Source organism: Chenopodium album, chromosome 2 (genome assembly GCF_948465745.1).
Source record: "Chenopodium album chromosome 2, dcCheAlbu1.1, whole genome shotgun sequence".
NCBI classification, from domain to species: domain Eukaryota; kingdom Viridiplantae; phylum Streptophyta; class Magnoliopsida; order Caryophyllales; family Amaranthaceae; genus Chenopodium; species Chenopodium album.
The window spans coordinates 66,595,795-66,615,716 of NC_137835.1; the positions used below are offsets into that span (position 1 = coordinate 66,595,795).

The 19,922-nt window shown below is 34.2% G+C and overlaps 1 pseudogene across 1 annotated transcript; it reads left to right on the forward strand.

Moving 5' to 3' along the window:
• The first annotated feature begins 16,587 nt into the window (after positions 1-16,587).
• On the forward strand, positions 16,588-18,949 carry LOC145586608 (uncharacterized; annotated as a pseudogene). Its single transcript, XR_014100986.1, has 4 exons — positions 16,588-16,761; positions 17,517-18,037; positions 18,156-18,381; positions 18,474-18,949. The product of XR_014100986.1 is annotated as an uncharacterized LOC145586608 (transcript).
• Positions 18,950-19,922: the final 973 nt, after the last annotated feature.

The following is a 19,922-nucleotide window of genomic DNA, read 5'->3' on the forward strand; positions in this document are numbered from 1 at the left end:
CTATTTTTCCCCTATCTTGGTGTAGTTGTGCATAAGAGAGTAAGTATCACCTACAACAAGTGGTTGGATGTTCAACGAGCAATCCTTGATCTTTTTTATGACAGTATCTCAACAAGTAAACTAATTTCAGATGTTGTTAAAAAAAATTTAAGGGTTATATATATGTCCAACTAATGACATTATATGGATGTAGAGGGGGTTTCATGTCCTTGAAGGTCGCAAACGATGGATACTAAACCTAGCTTGTGTTCAATAGAGAGCTTTCAAGACTAGACTAAGACTTAGGTGGTTTTACCTCAAAGATGGATCAATCAACAATACACCACCTTTGAAATATCATTTTATAATTCCGGATGATTGGGGGGCATGCATCATAGCTTGTAGTGCTAATGAACTCAAGGTGCTAGTTCATCATTTTGGCATTAATTTTTTAATACCTATATAAATCAAAAGTTTGTGTAAAATAACTTTGAATTTGAACTTAATTGTAGAAATTGAGTGAAAGTAATTAATCGTGAAAGGTAAAAAAAGAAGACCTAAAAATACAGAGATGGGAGGCTTGGTTATCAAAATTTTCAAGAAGAAATTGTAAGTATATGTTGCTTAAGTCTTTAAAGATTCAACTTTCAGTTGTGGCAATATTCCTAATCAAAGTTCATGGATTTATATGGGTCTTTTCTTTGTCATGTATTCATGAATTTTCAGTTTTATTTTGCATGAATTTCTGTAGGTCTTCTCTGAAATATAAACACATCAGTTTCCAGATTTAAGCATATTAAATGTGAACCTGCCTTTTATGCTCTGAAATACAATTTGGTTATGATGACCACTATGCATCAAATGTGATTAGAACTAATGATACTAAATGCTGGATTATACCTAAGCCTTTTATGCTTTGAACTAATATCAAAGTAGTTTTATTTAATTTATTTGTATTTTCACAATTTAGGAGAAAGAGCTCAAAAAGCAAGGAATACATCTCTCAAACATTCCTCGACATTTGATTAGGATTAAAGCTCATTCTCACGTCAAGAATGGAGTTCTGACCGTTGACAATCTCGCTGATGAAGAAATCCATGATGTAATTGTAAGTTACATGACATTTAATTGTCTTATTTTCAGTCTAAGTATCAATTTGATTGTTTGTAAATTATATTAACCCTTTATGATTTTGGCCTCATTTTATAGATTAGACTGGAGGCCTAAGTAAAAAAAGGTGAAATAGTTGCTACAGATCGAGATGACATTTTTTTAAGAGCTTTAAACAAACCGAGCATGGAGGGTCTGTTAGGGCTGTTAGATCAGGCATAACTAATAAGGAGTACTTTGGTTACAACAAACCAACTGTACCTAGTGAATTACATGCTAGAATGAATGCGATGAACTCAAAGTTGGCAACTATGAGTAAGTAGCAAAACTTTATAATTTCCTTCATGATGTCGTTCTTAAACGAAGAGCAATTAGGAGCATTCATGGCTAGTGGTACTCAGCAAGGTAATTTATGTGGCGACCTTGCAAGTTCAGGTGACCTGCTTGGTGCTATAGGCAACAACTACAGTTCTAGTGGAGAGGTAACAGGTTCAGGTGGTTTCCTTGGTGCTTTTGGGAACCATTTTTGTTTTGGTTACATTAATGGTTCTAGTAGCCTAGGGGATGCTGGAAATGGGTTAAATGCTTCTCATTTAGCGAACTCTTTTGGTAATGGTGTCTTACTTACACAACTCTTGATGGGAGGTATGGAAAGGCATGGCGTTAAAGGGCATCAATTTAGACATGATTCACCTGGGGATAAATCTAATGAACAAGCCTATATGGAGCAAGGAATTGCAAAAAACTTAGAAGCTCAGTACACAAAAAGCCCAATCGTGGTCCATCCTCAGATTCATAAGAATCGGAACCTCGAGACAGAGGTAGAGGTAGAGGTAGAGGCAGAGGCATACCATGTTCCTTGGCATGAGGAGAACCATATGAATCAAGTTGAGCATACTCCAATCCCTGCACATCAAATTTAAGTTGTGAATACCAAAAACTATACATTTTGCAAGGTGTTATATACTCTATTATGGGTTGTGTGTTTGCAACTCTCATACAATGCTCGAACTTTGGCATTCTCATCCTTTCTCTTACAATAATGCGTGCTAAGGTCATTTAAGCGAGATTTCATGTTTGATATTTGGTTGAGCCTTTTGTTTTCCAGAAATGGAGTGACTGCCACTTAGAAATTGAGGGAAGTGACAAAGAGCTACAAATTGTTGCTAACGGAAAAGTCTACATAGAAAATGGCACAGAAGTTCTTGGTAATCATACTATATCGTTGCCCCATGGTCATCGTCGAGTTAGAATTACAGAAGATTTAATGTCGTCTACGCTCTTGCCATGTCCCAATAATGAATAGATCTTTGTTTGTCAAGATAAGAAGGGTTTCATAGCTTGGACAAACCATTTGATACTCCCCAGATAGGTAATATTCTTTTAGAACAACTAAGTATTTCAGAACAACTTTAAATCTACTATAAAGACTTAAATCTGCATTCTTTTGCTTGAACAACGTAGAATATGCAAATATATAGTATAAGTACATAATCCGATATAAGTCTGCAAATCTTCTTTACGGAACAATATTTAATCTGCTCAATCAAGTAATCTTTGTTGTCTCTACTCATTTAGATAACCATGCATATTTTCACAGCCATATGTAATTGCCTGCTTGCATTTGTCTCAACATACTTGTGCATTAAGTTTGTCTTTCTTTCACCTAGATTAAACATGTAGCCCTACAAGCAAGGGAAGCAACCCTACAGGCAGAGGTAGCCATAACTTTGGATTTTGTCTTCCCTTTCAGATTCATGTGCAACTTTTCTTCTGCCTAATGCTTACATGCGTGTTCTTTTTGTGTGAAGCCATATTATTAAGGCAGACACGCAACTAGATAAGGAGTTGAATATCACCACACTATCCCCACGATTAACATCCTCTAAAGCATTAACCATTCGTAGCTATGCTGTTACCGACAAGGATCGTGAGAAGGTTATGTCTACTTGGATGCGTGTTATGAGAAAAAATCTATGGGAATGCAAAATATGGGTGATACCATCTCCATAATATCTCGGAAAGCATGTTTCTTAATGAAAATAGGTTGGATGTTTCACTTTACTTTGAAGACTTGCTTGATTGGTGTTTCAAAAGGGAGGTCAGAGAATCATAAATGAATGTCTTCATGAAGTATGTTTCCATATAATATATGTTCTAATTGTAATGGTGTTTTTTGACCCATTAACTAATATTGGTATGACTTTTCACGGGACAAGGCACCTAAAAGGACACTGTCAAAAAGAAGGTATCTCAAGAATGTATGGGTTCTGTGACTGTAACGTTCTTTCACCATTGACACCAACAACAGACGAGCAAGTTCGATCTAACTACTTAGCTCATGTTTTTGGAACCAATGAGGGGAAGAATGTTAATAAATTATTCTTTGCTACTTTAATTGATAAGTAAGTCTAATTCCTTTTATTTAAGGATTTTTTAGATTTTAACACCTGATAAAAACGGAAAAATTGATATTAACACCTCCAAAAAAAAAAAAATTATTTTAACACCTCTTAAAAAAATTGAAATTGGAAGTTACCACCAAAATCATAGTTCAGTTGACGGAACTGTTACTGGGTCCCACTCTAACGGATAGTTTTTTAAATTCCCTCTATATATGCACGATTCTCCCCAATTCTCCTCTATTTTAACCTAATTTTTGTTTGAAACAGTTCGATTTGCTTCAAATTAACCAAAATTACTGGATTATTGGTTTTATTTTAGTTCGTGGAAGACATTGAAGCTACTGAAATAGGTATTTGGGTTTATACGAATGCAACGAATTATGTTGAATCAAATTGGGTAAATTTAGGTTGGTTGTCTGTTAATTATGTAATAAATTCATTAGGTTTATTAATTAGGATTGTTTTGTACTGGAATTGATACTTAGATTGTGTTATGTATGCATGAAATTGCCCAATTACAAAACTAGGGTTTATCAGAAATTGAAATTTGGGCCTTTTTGTATTAGTTCATTAAAATTGAAAATTGTTGTTAACAATGTTAATTCGTTGATGATTAAATGTGTATATGTAATTGTTGTTCTGAAATTGATGCAGATTATGGCGTTTGTTAGCTCTTCCCCTTCTAATGAAAAGAAATGCAACTATGGTGTGCCAATGGGCAAGCTAACTAGCTGGACAAGGGAGAATCCAGGGAGGAAGTTCAGAGCTTGTAAGTTTTATGATCCAATCACAGAAACAAGGGGCCGCAAATCTTTCGAGTGGGTTGATCAACCTGACGGGACAGATTGGCAAACAAGGGTTATTAACAACCTCTTATTGGATAAGAAGCTGCTAAAGGGTGAAGTCGATGAATTGAAAAGGGAAGTTGACGAAATCAGTGGTCAAAGGAGGTGCCTACTAAATGAAGTTGATAATTTGAAGATTAGATGCAAGGCCTTAAAAGGTGACAGGAACAGAATGAACAGGGAGTGCAGTGCAGGGAAGACAACTTCAATGAACTATTTTGGTTGGTTGGGCATTACAATTTGTATTAGTTTGTCAATGTTTGTTGTTTTCATAATGGGTAGGGGTGGTTAACTTGTATTAGTAACAATTAAGTTATGGAACCTAAATTTAAATATTTTGTATTGGCTTGAGTTGTTATGAGAATGGTTTTAATGATATTTGCATTGACTGAGTTGTTGTTTTTTAAAATGCTTTAACATTGTTAAAGGAATTGAAGATTGTAAAAGCTGTGAAACTAGCTCCCTTTTTTCATTGGCAAAATAAGTAAGCACTTCAAAATTGTTTGACAAAAGAAGCTTACTTTACACTGCCTTAAAGCAATGCAAATCAGAAATACAAGTTTTAAAATGTCATATGGTAATCAAACCCATAGGAAATCTACCAAATCATACATAAAACTAAGGAAAACTAACAAATTGTTCACTGACAAACACTGTTCACTAATTCAGAACATGAATTCACTGGGTGAGGTTCATCTTCAAGGTCTGCATCTTGCCCCTTGTCACAACACCTGTTTGCTGAGATGGTTGTGCTGCTGGCTGACTTGAGGGGGTTCTTGCCTTGGTTGGAGGCTCTTTCTTTGGGTTTGGCTGACTTGAGCTAGGTTAACTGGAGCTAGCCCTCTTCTTTGTTTTTGATTGACTGGAGGTTGGTTGGGTTGAGGTAGGTTGTCTTCCAACTCCTGCCTCTGTTGCAGCCTATCACACATGTTGTGTCAAAATGGAATAGTTAATGACATGTATTATAGGATTGAAAATGTACCAAAAAAAAAGAGTAAGCAAGTTGAGATTGATTTGGGTTACCTTTTTTGCATCCCTGAGCTCTTTCTTTTTTCTCTCCTCTACCATCCAAGGTGTATTCAAGGGGGGTCTGCTTGCTGCCTTTACCAGCTCTGTTGCTGGTGCTGGAGGTAGTTTGCAGGTCTAAGCATAATGCCCAAAACCCCTACAGTGTTTGCATTGCTTCTTCCTCTTTGTTGAGCTACTTGCAGTTGGACATTCCCCTGGCTCAAGCTTCCTTTTCTTGCTTTTTGGTCTGCCTGACTGCACTTTAAATGCAGGGGGTAATGGTTCTCTCATTTTGACTTTCTCCTAGTGTTTGGGACCTGGCATTGGGTGGACAACTGGTTCATAAGCAGCTCTGTATGTTTCCATTGTGTTGTATGGGTTAACATAAGCCTCTATGTCACCCCTCATATCTAGCATGCATGCATAAGCATGAACACAGGGTATCCCAGTGAGTTCCCAATGGTAACATGTGCATGTTTCTTTCTCCAAGTCAACCAACACTTGGTCATCCTTAAGCTGCAATTCATATGTGTTGTCCCTTGATGGCTGTACCACACACCCCCTAGCCACAAAATCTATCCTATGCAGAACATGCCTGACATATGGCACTAAGTTACTATGTATATTTTTGGCATCCTCCCACTTTTCATTATTCCTGTTCATTATATACCTCCTCATCCATTCCATTTGGGTGAGGATTTGTTTATCTCTTGCAGGCCTGATTACTGCATTGAAAGTCTCACACATGTTGTTCACCAACATGTTGGACTTGGCAGTAGGTGGAAAATCATGTCTACACCAATGCTTGGGAGGAATACTCACTAAGTACTCATATGCAGCTTCATCAAGAAATTTGATAGACTCCATGGCTATCTCATACTCAAACTGACAAATGCATACATATACAATCAGAAAAACACTCAAACTGACAAATGCATACATATACAATCAGACAAATACTCAAACTGCCAACTACATACATATTAAACCACACAGAACAACTACTCAAGTCAGTAAACATATATGTAACACATGCATTATCAAACACAGCACTAAACATGTAAAACTAAACATGTACAGTCATTACACAATCTAACAAGTACTGCAAATGGAAAACTTAGCACATCAAAGGGAATAAATTCACTTACAAAAGTGTTAGCCCTAGCAGCACTCCAAAAAAGCTCCTTAAATGTTGCTCCAGTGAATTTGAGCTTAAAGTTGGCCCAAATATGCCTACACAAAACCTCTGGTCTGCTTTGGGAATAACATCAGCCATTGCTTCAATCAATCCCTAAAAAAGGCAAACATCAATGCACCATATTAGAAGAAACTCAAACACTTACACATGAATAAAAGTTTTGGAAGAAAAAAGTAAGGTAGTATTACCTTTTGCCTATCAGACATGATGGTTAGCCCAACTCCTTGGTCATGTGTGAACATAGCCATTAGAGACTCTAAGAACCAACCCCAAGTTTCCTTGTTTTCCACCTCCACTGTGGCCCAGGCTAGGGGGAACAAATTGTTGTTCCCATCTTTAGCCACTGCCACCAAAATCTTCCCAGGGTAGGCACCTTTGAGGTGACAACCATCCACCCCAATAAGTGGCCTACAACCTCTTGCAAAACCATCTCTCAGAGGTCTTTAACAGATGAACATTCTGAGAAACAAGGGTGGTTCTGGCCTATCAATACCATCAACAACAATATTACACCCAGAACCAGGGTTGTACTTCATCACAGCTTTCCCATAATCCCACACCTTTGCATACTGCTCCCTAGCAGAACCAAATATAATCAACTTTGCCCTACACCTTGCTACCCATGCCTTAAAATAAGTCACTTCAATACCCAAATCATTCAGAATCCTAGCCCTAATCTCCTTAATTCTCCAGCTAGGGTTACTCCTAAACTCCTCCAAATACCTCTCTGCTATATACTCAGCAGTAAGCATCCTGTTCTTCCTCACTCTTAAACAAGTGTGTTTCAATCTGAGGGTTTTGATTTGCCAAGTTTGCTGCTTAACAAGTTTTGAAGCAAAGACCTTGAATTGACACTTCACTCCCCCCCCACACATGTACAAGCAGACATTCTACAAGTGTAAGTGTTGAACTCACAATCACACCTATACCTACATTGTATTGTAATCCTAGTACTGTTATTATGCAAAAAGTAGAACTCATACCTGTTTTGAACTGCATGAAGTCTAAGTGCCCTCCTTAGCACTTGTGCATTGCTAAACTTCAGATTTACTTTCAACTGAATAGGGTTCTCAAAGTCAACATCAGCATTGAACCATGGAGCAGTGTCCTCTTCTTCATCAGAACCACACAAACTCCTTGATTCATCTGAATCTCCTTCATTCTCTGTATTCAGATGCAGATCTCCAACATCCAGGTCTTCTCTAAGCTCTGACCTCTTATCTTTCAGGGGAACACCTTCCTCTATTTCACTTCCCATCCCTTTCTTCAAGCTTTTGTTCACCTTGTCCAAAATATCTTGTGACCCTTCAATATACCATTCCTCATCCCCTTCATCATATTCTTCCTCACCAGGTTCCCAACCCAAGTCCTCATCACTTAAATCTTTACTTGAGTACTCAGAGTCAACATCCTCCAGCTCATCAAACTTCAGAGCTTTTGCCTTTGCTGACCCTTTCCCTTTTAACCTACCCTTCCCAGTTACCACTTCAGCTACTTTCTCTTTTCCTTTCTCTGCCTTACTAAACCTAGGGCTCCTTCTCACACTGACAGTAGTATCAGTGGTGCCCTTCTTGCCCTTTTTATTTTCCTTTGGTGGATTGGGTTGGGCCTCACTTGTGGGCTTAGTAGTAGTTGGTACTGTTACAAATACTTCTACATACCCTTCACCATTTGCTGTCTCCAAAAGACCCTTAATATCTTCACTATTAACTAGCTCCCTTTTCCCAGTGTTAAAAGTTTTCCCCTTCTCCCTATACCAACAATTGTAATGCATAGGAACAGGGATATCCCCTTGAACAAACCCATGAATAGCAGCTGTCCTAATCAAATGCACATCCATCTTAGACACTGCAACTTTCCTTTTCCAATAACACCACCCACCACACCAAACAAGAAGCTGCCTATCTTTGCTTACTCTTTTTGGAACAAATGCACCTCCAACTCTAAGACAAATGTCAACCATGCCATCATTGTCCCCCATTATCTACCCACCAGTCAAAAAGGATAACATATATTAAAACCCATTCAATAATAGAACATTATATGATAACATGCGCAATGACACTAAGAGAATAAACAAATCTACCCTAATTATCTAACTTGCAGTGCAAAGGCAGCAATTCCAACATTTTTGCATAAACAATTAAAACTCAATTCAAGTACTCCATGAATTAATTAAGAATAAACCACTGTAAATAACCTCTAATCTCAATTAAATAATTCAATTACCCTAATTCGCAAAGTCAATTAAATAATTAACCTAATTTGCATAGTCAATTGAATTGTCAAGGGTTTCATGCTCTTCTACCAAAAGTAACCCTAATTCAGCATATAATTGCAATTTTGACATCAACCAAGCACCACAATCAAAGATGATAAAAAAAATACCTTCTTTGGAATCTTTCGACTGTCTTTGTCAGATCTCCAGCAACGTTTGCCCCTTTTTGCTTGATGAAGATGACGAACACCTGTTGAGTTGTTCTTCTACAATGTTGACACCTAGCTTTGGTCCTCAACCACACAAAATTAGGTTTAAATTTTGCCCTTTGAATATTTGTTTGATTAGATGAAGATTCAGAGAGAATTGAATGAAGAAGTTGGGTGAGTATTCAATGAAGGAAGAAGATTCGTATTTTGTTAGGTGAAAATTGGAGGTAAAACCAAATGCTGGGGCCCACAGACTTTTGCCGTCACGGAATCCGTTATCTGGTGGTAACTTCCAATTTCAATTTTTTTTAAGAGGTGTTAAAATAATTTTTTTTGGAGGTGTTAATATCAATTTTTCCGTTTTTATCAGGTGTTAAAATCTAAAAAATCCTTTATTTTATATAGATTTGAGTTATGTTAAATCCACATATTTCAATCGATCCCATTACTAATTATTAATTTTACAATATGCTTGTTTTGCATTGGACGTTAGCGGTGATTAGTCCATGGAATGGGTTGGTGTATTGGTTAGATCCACTTGGAGCAGAAAACTAAATAAACTCATTTACACAAAAAAAAAATCATCAATGTGTCTGTATTCCTAAAATATTCACTTGGTTAAAATCTTGTGTTCTTCTTATTGTCGAATAAAAATTAATGTAATCGTGCCATCTTGAAATGATTCTGTAGGAGATTAGTTAAACCGCAAATAATGTATGGTATTCTACTCATCAACTCCTACATTTTTTCCTCAAACAAACTGCTAGGAATCATATAAAACATTGAATTCCAAAAAGAAAAGGAAATAAAATTGTCATCCAAAACTGATAAATTATTTGAAGATTAGTGTAAACATACAATACAAATCCCTTCTTTCGAATCTGATCTGAAATGCCATATGTTCTCTTTCAACTTGCTCAAATGCCATTCGTTCTGTTTCAATTCAGCAGTTTCCATGAAAAATTTCCTTCGGCAATCTGCATTCATATATCTCTCACTGTAATTGAGATTGGAGATGCAAATGCTCTGATTTCTCTAGTTAGTATTTTTTTTTAACTAATCGAGCTAGGTAGTTGCTTTGGACATGTAGTATAACTTAGTGAGTTAGGTAATTGCTTTAGAGAGCCGATTTGATTGTATACTCAAAGAGAACCTGCTTGACACCATAATGTCTGGCTTGTTGCACTCCATACAACACTACCTTGCACTTTGCTACCTTGGAGGACCATCGATCAACCTCTCATGCGCTTGACATTTGCAAAAAGAACATCACCTAAAGAGTTCTAACACATAGTAGCTAGCCCAATTCATCCTCATCCCTTACACTATCATCGATCATATATAATTTTAACAAATTCAAAAATGCGAAGGGGGCTAGTACTTTGAGCTTTTGTTTTGCTGCAATAAACTGATCAAACCATACACCTTCAGAGCGTATTTTCCACAATCCTTAACAAGCCTATTAACCCTCATGCAAACAACTAGGTAAGGCAACTTTTTGGCATTAAAAATCTTGTCATTCCTCCTCCCGCAAATATCCTAGAGATATCTTCAATTAGTATAAGCTCTTCCTTTTCTTGTTGAATCTTAGAAAACATTCCCTACCCTTTTTGTTGCTTATGGTATGACATTTAGTTAGCAAATGGTAAAATCTAGTTATTAATTAGCAAGAGTGATGTGCATACCATAAAGATTAACTCGATAGACCCTGAATATATATTTCAAGGAAAAAGAGAATTAATTATGCCAAAAGATCACATTGTATTGATGATCCCTGAAAAAAAAATGATTAAAGGTCCTCATTCTTGTTGAAACTAATAACGATGTTGAACCTAATTTTGTAATCTAATTTGTTGTTATTTCATAACTTTTATGTTATTATCTTTATTTACTTATTTAGTAATGACATATGTTGTAGATCTTTTCAAAAGATCCTTGAACATATTCTTTAGAAGATATCGACGAGATTAGAGATATAGATTCAATATGTTCTTGATCATAATGAGCCAGAAGAATCTTCGTGATTGGTGATTTTGGCATGACGAGTACAAGATTTGATAAGTGTTAGGCATGATACTTGAAAAATCTCTAAATTTTGTACTTTGATACATTAGCAATTAGCTAGTGCACATATATCAATATTGTGTTGGATATATATAGTTTGATGCATCTACATATTTTGATACTTGATCACGATGCCTTCTATTTTGGAATACAAATTTATTTGTATGTATATATATATATATATATATATATATATATATATATATATATATATATATATATATATATATATATATATATATATATATATATATATATATATACTTGAATGTTATTTTTATGTATATATATATTAGCAGGTTTAAGAATTTTTGGTGCAATTTAATAATATTGAGCAAGATATATACAAATTGTATCAAAAAAAAAAAAAAGAGTAGGGTATATATAAGAAATATTTAGCGCAAATATTTAATGCAGTATGGATTTAAAATTTTGATTTTTTTACAGAATAAAAGCACCCATTGAGAGACCGATTATCATACATGCATGCCTCTACACATGCAATTCAATTCGTTGTAATTTAAAAACAAAAATTAAACAGAGACCGCCTAACTTTAACTGCAGTCTTATTTTTTCAAATAGAGAGATCACCTATGTTAAAGAAGCAGTCTTAGTTTGTTATATGAGAGACCGCTTTTCTAACAAAAAGGTCTCTTATGCTTCTACAATGTTAAAAATTCAACCACCTAAAGAGATCGTTTTTCTTAAATTATTAAACTTAAGACCGCCTCTACCCAAGAAGTCTCTTAGCCAAAGAGACCCCTTAGCTAGAGACCGCCTCTAAGGCAGTCTCTTTGGCTAATTTGGACAGGTCTCTTTGGCCATTTTTTGTAGTAGTGGTCATTAAATTGGTATTAATTTAGTATTTCATAATATTAATATTTTAATTTTATTTACTAATATTTAATTATACAATTTAAGGTCAAATTATGCGTTGAAATTTGTGACAAGTTTGATTATGTCAGCTATTATGAGACGAAGGGAGTACACTCATTTTTATTTTTTTTATTTTCATGTGATACGTACAATATTTCATTGTAAGAGAAAGAAAACTTTGCATTAAGAATTCAAAAAGAAAGTTTTACACTGATATTTTATTGGACATATATTTGGCCAAGCTCTTTAGAATTTAGATAGATGGCCAAATCCTTTTGAATAAGAGTTTGACCACACACAAGTCCAATAATATTTCATTGTAATCCCAATTAACAATAGATGGAGTAATATGTACATATATACTTGTCACCTTTCAACTCTTTCTTCGATGTGGGACAATTTCACATGCATGTAAGGGGTCTTTTAACACGCTAATATATATTTACCTATTTAGTAAGATTTACTTACTGTAATTAATGTTGTGAAGAAGATTCTAGGCATGGTTGCTAATGGATTTCAAGAAATCTATTAAAAGGTGTTCATAAAAGTGTGTATGTGCCAGGTGTATCCTTTCTTACATCAGTATAGTGCCGCATCATCATTAAAGGTTCATGCCACAACATCATCCAATGATCATAATAAAAATGCAAGCAAGAAGATTTGAACCCCAAAACTCATTGAATGACATCCACATGTATTACTTTTTTAGCTAGAACTAATTCATGCTTTATTAATCCCAATTTGTAAATAAATTCATACATGTATTACAAAAAAATAATAAATTTTTGTTGTCATTGTGTTATAGTTTATCCACGTTAAAAAAAATTTATAAGTCTTTTAAAGTATCTAATACAAATGACAGATTTAAATATTTGGTAATTGCTGATTTAAATGACAGATAATTATAAGAACCCTTTAATATTTAATTGCAGTATATGGTTAATAAGGAAAGTTTTTAAAATTTAACTTTATTAGAGTTTGACCACAAATCCAACCGACAATAGATGAAGTACATTAGACAAATATGTTTCTCATCATCAATCTCTTTTTTCAACGTGATAAAAAACTCATATGTGAATTTATATTAGATAGATGGATAGACATTGGATGGACGAGTAGATATTAATTTTATGATTAAGCCAATTTATATTCAAGTGTTTTTTTTTTTTGTTTTTTTTTTTGTTTTGTGAAATGATTATTTTTAATAAAACAAAATTACTTTTATTGAAATAAAAATTTTTCTATTAAATTGAAAATATATTTAGGAAATTTTGGAATTTGTTACCACAAAAATGGGAGTTGTTAAATTTTGATACCTGTTTAAAACTTTATTTTATTTTGGTACTTATCAAACTTTAAAAATGTAGCTTTTGGTGTCCATGTTCTGTTAAGTTTTTCGTTAGTGGGTCCATTATCTAATTTATTAATATTTTATTTTTTTAAAATAAAGAAAATATAAAAGAAAAAACTTTTTTTTTTACAAAAAAAAAACCCCTCTCCCTTCTCCGTTATCCACCTTTCCCCCTCCTCTTTCCGGCTATCGGTGCCCAAATATTCCCCCAGCCTCGGCGACCTCATCCCCTCCCTTTCTCCCTGCCGAACTCCCTCCCCTTTCCCACTCTTAGCTGCTCCCGACACTACCCCTTCCCTCTCTCCCCTAAATCAATTTTGTAGGGTTTTTGGGTTCAATTTAATTGTCATCCAAAACTGATAAATTCTTTGAAGATCGGTGTAAACTTACAATACAACTCCCTTCTTTTGAATCTGATCTGAAATGCCATTTGTTCTCTTTCAAATTGCTCAAATGCCATTCGTTCTGTTTCAACTCAGCAGTTTCCATGAAAAAATTCCTTCTGCAATCTATGTTCATATATCACTCACTGTAATTGAGATGGAGACGCAAATGCTCTGATTCCTCCATGTAGTATTTTTTTTAACCAACCGAGCTAGGTAGTTGCTTTGGACACGTAGTTGATTTGGACAGGTAGTCTAACTCACTGAAGTAGTTAGTTGCTTTGGAAAGCCGAGTTGACTGTCAGACTCAAAGACCACATGCTTGACACCATAATGTCAGGCTAGTTGCACTAGGACGCTTAATCCATACAACACTGCCTTGCACTTTGCTACCTTAAAGGACCAGCAACCTCTCATGCGCTTGACATTCACAAAAAGAACATTACCTACAACATTTTGACCCATAGTAGCTAGCCCAATCCATCCACATCCTTTAGAATATCATCCCATTTAATTTTAACTTATTCAAAATGCGAAGGGAGCTAGTACTTTGAGCATTTGTTTTCGCTGTTGTAAGCTGACCGAACCATACACCTTCAGGGCGTATTTTCCACAACCCTTAACAAGCCTATTAACCCTCTTGCAGACAACCAGGTGAGGCACTCTTTTGCATTAAAAATCTTGTCATTCCTCCTCCCCCAAATAGCCTAGAGATATCTTTAATTAGTATAAGCTCTTCCTTCTCTTGTTGAATCTTAAACAGCATTCCCTGCCCTTTTTGTTGATTCTGATCAGACATTTAGTTAGAAAATGGTAAAATCTATGTTATTAATTACCAAGAGTGATGTGCATTCCATAAAGATTAACTCGATAGACCCTGAATATATATTTCAAGGAAAAAGAGAATTAATTGTACCATAACATAACATTATATTGATGATCCCTGGAAAAAAAACACTTGATTAAAGGTCCTCATTCATGTTGAAACTAATAACAGTGTTGAACCTAATTTTGTAATCTAATTTGTTGTTATTTCATAATTATAGATCTTTCCCAAAGATCCTTAGCTTGCACATATTCTTCAGAAGATATTGACGAGATTAGAGACTTATAGATTCAATATGTTCTTGATCATGATGAGCCAGAAGAATCTTAGTGATTGGTGATTTTGGCATGATGAGTACAAGATCAGAAAAGTCTTAGTCATGATACCTGAAAAATCCTTACATTTTGTACCTTTATACATTGGAAATTAGCTAGTGTACATATATAAGTACTGTGTAGGATATATATAGTTTGATGCATCTATATATTTTGATACTTAATCAATGATCATGATGCCTTCTATATTGGAGTACAAATTTATTTGTATGATATATATATATATATATATATAATAATAATAATAATAATAATAATAATAATAATAATAATAATAATAATAATAATAATAATAATAATAATAATAATAATAATAATATTGAGAAGGATATATACAATGTGTGTCAAAAAAAAAAAGAGCATGATATATACAATAAATATTTAACGCAGCAGGGAGACCACCCACTGAGAGACCGATTATCATACAAACAGGTATCTACACATGCAATTTAATTCATTGTAATTTAAAGAAAAAAAATTAAACAGAGACCACCTACCTTTAAAAGCGGTCTTAATTTTTTCAAATAGAGAGACTGCCTAAGTTAAAGAAGCGGTCTTAGTTTGTTATATGAGAGACCGCTTTTCTGACAAAAATGGTTTCATATGATTCTACAATTTTAATATTTCAATTACCCAAAGAGACCGTTTTTCTTAAATGATTAAAGTTTAGATTGCCTCTACACAAGCAGTCTCTTAGCCAAAGAGACCCTTAGATAGAGACCGCCTCTAAGGCAGTCTCTTTGGCTAATTTGGACGGGGCTCTTTGGACATTTCTGTAGTAGTGGTCATTAAGTTGGTATTAATATAGTATTTCATAATATTAACACTTTAATTTTATTTGCTAATTTTTAATTATACAATTTAAGGTTAAATTGTGCTTTGAAATTTGAGTCAAGTTTTACTATGTCAGCTATTATGAGACGAGGGAATTAAACTCGTTTTTATTTTCATGTAATACGTAAAATATTTCATTGTAAGAGCAAGAAACATTTGCATTAAGAATTCAAAAAGAAAGTTTTACATTGATATTTTATTGGACTTATATTTGGCCAAGCCCTTAAGAATTTAGATAGATGGCCTAATCCTTTTGTATAAGAGTTTGACCACACAAAAGTCAAATAATATTTCATTGTAAACCCAATTAACAATAGATGGAGTAATATGTACATATATACTTGTCACCTTTCAACTCTTTCTTCGATGTGGGACAATTTCACATGCATGTAAGGGGACTTTTAACATGCTAATATATATTTACCTGTTTAGTAAGATTTACTTACTGCAATTAATGTTGTGAAGAAGATTCTAGGCATGGTTGCTAATGGATTTCAAGAAATCTATTAAAAGGTGTTCATAAAAGTGTGTATGTGCCACATGTATCCTTTCTTACATCAGTATAGCGCCGTATCATCATTTAAGAACCTTTAGGTTCATGCCACAACATCATCCAATGATCATAATAAAAAATGCAAGCAAAAAGATTTGAACCCCAAAACTCATTGAATAACAACCACATGTATTACTTTTTAGCTAGAACTAATTCATGCACTATTAATCCAAATTTATAAATAAATACATACATGTATTACAAAAGAATAATAAATTATTATTGCCATTGTGTTATAATTTATCCACGTTAAAAAAATTTATAAGGGGGCATTTGGTTCGCGGAATATAGGTATGAGACATGGGTTTAGAAGGACTAAAACCCATACCTTATGTTTGGTTGTCAAAAGTATGAGTTTCAACCCATACCTCAAACCCATGAGCTATAGGGTTTAGAAACCTTGGGGGGAGGTGGGTTTGGCCCATTCCATTCCCGTAGGTATCAAATATAAGGAGGGAAGAATGAGGGAAATAGGAAAATTACCGCCAAAATCCATCTTCTCTTCTGCCGCCATATTCATCCTTCACCCTTGAGCTGTTGAGCAGCAATAGTTCAGCCTTCATCCAGGTAATTCTTTTCTTTTTTTTAAAAAAATTTAATTAAAATCTCGGTCTTAAGGTATTATCAGTGACACGGTGATGCATAATTTGTTTTTTAATACGGATGGTACAGATTTTATCATGTTGATTACCCTCCCACGAATTTTCGTTGATTGATTAGAGATACATAAGTATTCAGACGTAAATTAATGATAACATATGGCCATAGATGAACACTTTTGGTTGGACTACATGTAAATTCCATGTTTGGCATCCCCAGTAAATCTTGTTCTTATTTTATGATATTTCCCTAATTTTTTTTCACTTTTTCTTCAAATTTGTTGTATAATTACTCTGCATATCTATATATTTTTATCAAAGTAGTCATCTTGTGTTAAATTTATTGAATTTTATGATAATAATTGTATATATTTAGCAGATTTTTTATTAACTAAAAAAAATATCGACATATAATTGTGAAATATTTCTGATGTATGAAATGGAGTGTTCATTATTGCGGGTCCACTATTGTGAACTATCTTTGATTTCATTAGCATATATACATACTACCTGTTGAATTTTCTTTTTTAATTCTTTGTGTGGATTTCCGATTGCATGCCATTGGCTTTGGCTCTTGTATTTTTCTTTTTGCTCCCACCAAAGGTTGTACATATATTAGGCAAAAAGGCACTTAGACAATGAAATAAGAATATTAGGAAAACATATGAGTAAATACTAATAATCAATTTATAGGGTAATCCTTTTTGTGTTGTGTTTTTATAGAAATGGAGTCATGTGGACTATCCTTGTTAAGGAGGAAGAGAAAGCGACAAAGAGAACTACTTGTATCTTTAATAGTTATAATAAATTTCATGATTCTCATGTATTTCGTGCTACGTAGTTTAGGTGTAACTCTACATAAAATACATCGAATTAGAGATAAGAAACGTAATAGATTAGTTAATTTAAACTCGTTGATTAGAGATAGTGATGTTGCCTGTAGGAGTGAATTGCGTATGAACAGACATACTTTTGGTGTACTTTGTGAGATGATAAGCGATATTGGTGGATTGAGAGGGACTAGAAATATGAGATTACAGGAGATTGTAGCTATGTTTTTGTATACATTATCTCATCATAAAAAGAATAGGTCGATAGGACATTACTTTTATAGGAGTGGAGAAAGTGTTAGTAGATAATTTAACCTTTGCCTCCTTGCGGTTCTAAAGCTACATCATCACTTGCTCAAAAAACCTACACTTATTACAGAAGATTGCGAGGATAGTAGATGGAAATGCTTCCAGGTATATTTAACATTATTAAAATATGATAAAAAAAAATGCTCATTCTTTAATTGATTAAAAGCAATGTTCTATATACATCCTATGTAAATAATCTAGTGTATTTTCCTTATAATTGTAGAATTGCTTAGGAGCTCTAGATGGTACATTTATTAAAGTTCATGTTCCAAATGAGGATAGAGGAAGGTATCGAACAAGGAAAGTAAACCTTGCAATGAATGTTTTAGGTGTTTGTACACCTAACATGGAATTTGTTTTTGTCTTACCTGGATGAGAAGGCTCTACACATGATGGTCGTGTTTTACGAGATGCAATTTCGAGGCCTAATGGTTTAAAGGTGCCTCAAGGTAAACCATGTGATTTAAAATAACCATATGATATATAACAATTTTGATTATTACAATTAATAATGACTTCAATCTATTCTATGATTTTCAAGGTTGTTACTTTTTGGTAGATGCTGGCTACACTAATTGTGATGGGTTTCTTGCACCATATAGAGGGCATCGTTATCACTTGAAAGAATGGGGGATCAAGTACCTGTAAGTGCTGAGGAGTACTTCAACATGAAACATATTAAAGCTAGGAATGCAGTTGAGAGAACTTTTGGTTTGTTGAAGGGAAGGTGGGAAATTCTTAGAAGCCCTTCTTTTTTTTCAACTCGCACACAAGGTCGCATTGTTACAGCATGTGCTTTATTACACAATCTAATTCGAAAGCACATGCCCACAAATTTTGAGGTTGATGAGTCATCAGATGAGAGTGAGAATGAGGATGATAATGAGGATATTGGTGGTAATGTTGAATACATTACTCAAGTTCAACCATCAAATGCTTGGATCGACTTTAGGAATAATTTTGAGCAAACTTTATTTAATGCTTGGAGAGCTAGGCAAAATAACGACACATGATCTTTTTTTTAATGAATAATGACTATCTTTAGTCTTATCCTTATGTTTGGTGTTTTGTGTAACGATCTTTGTATTTTATGATTTTGTGTTTCTCGTCTGTGTTTTATGTTAATCAAGGGACATGATATTTTTATTTAACTTTTAATTGCTTTCATTATGTGATACAATATTGCTTCCTACATATCAAAAATAAAATATCTGGTTATGTATTCTTACTTAATTGATTAATTAGGATGGCTACAAATGGTCAAAGTTCTCAAAGTGGAAGAGGTAAGAATAAGCGCTTCTGGAAGAAAGAGGAGGAAGAAGCTTTGATTGATTGTTTGTTGGAGTTAAGTTGTGACCAACAATGGAAAGGAGAAGGAGGGTTTAGGAATGGATACTTGAATCAGTTGGAGCTTATGCTGAATACTAAGTTCCCTGGATGTGGTTTAAAAGCCATTCCTCACATTGAATCAAAGTTCAAATGGTTCAAAGATAAGTATACAATAGTTGTTGAAATGGTTAACAAGACATTCGGGTTTCAGTGGGATGAGGAAACTAGTACAATACAATGTGAGAGACAAGCTTATGATGATTTTTGCAAGGTAACTAATTTCTTTTTTTTTCTTTATTTATTTTTTAAAATCTTTCATTTTACTTAATCTAATATAACATATAACTAATGTTTTTAGAATCATCCTAAAGCTGGAGGATTATGGAAGAATCCTTTTCCTTATCTTAGCAAGCTAGATGATATATTTGGTGTTGATAGAACTAATGGGCTTGCGGCTGAGCTGCCTAAGGACTCTATCCATAACCTTGAAAAGGACGTTGTTCACCTTGATAATGATAGTGACAATAATGAAGAGTTATATGATACTCTTTCACCTGGTTTAGCTACTGATTATACTCAACCCCAACCTCCTCCTGCTAAGAGAATGAAAAAAGGAAAAGACTCCAAAGACTAATGAGAAAAAAAGAGCTACTCGATTTGA